The sequence below is a fragment of the Triticum dicoccoides genome, chromosome 7B, assembly GCF_002162155.2.
Source record: "Triticum dicoccoides isolate Atlit2015 ecotype Zavitan chromosome 7B, WEW_v2.0, whole genome shotgun sequence".
NCBI lineage: Eukaryota > Viridiplantae > Streptophyta > Magnoliopsida > Poales > Poaceae > Triticum > Triticum dicoccoides.
The window spans coordinates 253,864,318-253,865,393 of NC_041393.1; positions in this window are offsets into that span (position 1 = coordinate 253,864,318).

Here is a 1,076-nt window from a genome sequence, read left to right on the forward strand (position 1 = left end):
TCAGAAGCTCCGCCACGACCCCCTCTTCCTCCCCACCGCTCCACGGTCCTCCAGAAGCCCTGCATCACCGCCACGTCGCCGTTCCCCTCCTCGGGCTCCGACCACCGTCGCCGTCGATTCGCCGTCTCCAGCGCGTCCCCGAGCCCGCTTCGACGCCCACTGCAACAGCGGTGAGCTACGCCACTGTTTCCCCCTCTCCTCCCCCTCGTTCCCCCACCGTAGCCTCCTCCCCACCACGGCCGAACCTCCGCCGTCGCCGAGCTCGCCGTCGACGCAGCTCCGGTGACCATTTGGTCACCCCGGCGAGTCCAACGAGTTCGCAAGACCCCGTAGAGCATCCCTAGCGCCTCGCTTCGCTCGCCTTCGAGCTCCAACCCTGTTCCCGTGCACGATCGAACCCCGGCGTCCGCAGCCGAGCTCGCCGCCGTCGACTCCGGCCACCCCAGGCTCGGCCACCACCACCGTTCGACGCGCGGGAGCAAGAGCTTTCCAACGAGCCCAAGCACGGCCTCTCCCGTGCCCTATAGCGCGATTCCGCATCGCGCCGCCGTCTCGGGCCTCGCCGGCGTCACGTCGCCGGTGGGTTTGACCCACTTTGACCACGGCAGGACACCCCCTGAGTCCCTGACAGGTGGGCCCAGCCCTGTAGCTAATTAGGATTAGCGCTAACCACTGTTAGTTAACCCCCTGACACTGACTAGTGGGCCCCAGCGCCACTAATTAGTAATTAGGATTAAATTAACCCTGTTTAACCCCCCTGTCACTGACGTGTGGGCCCCACACGTCAGGTTTGACTTCAGCCAGCCGCAGTTGACCACTGACGTCATGCTGACGTCATGCTGGCGCAATAATTATAATTTCTGGATTTAATTTAAATCAGGAAATTCCAGAATATTATTTAAACTTCAAAAATTCATAACTTTTATTCTGTAACTCCAAATTGGACAAATTATATATGAAAAATGATCAGAAAAATCCAATCTATCCATCTGTACTATTTTCATGCATGATCAAACAAGTTAAATTGATGTTTTAAGCAGAACAAGGATAAGCACTTAAAGAGACCATGTTTGAGT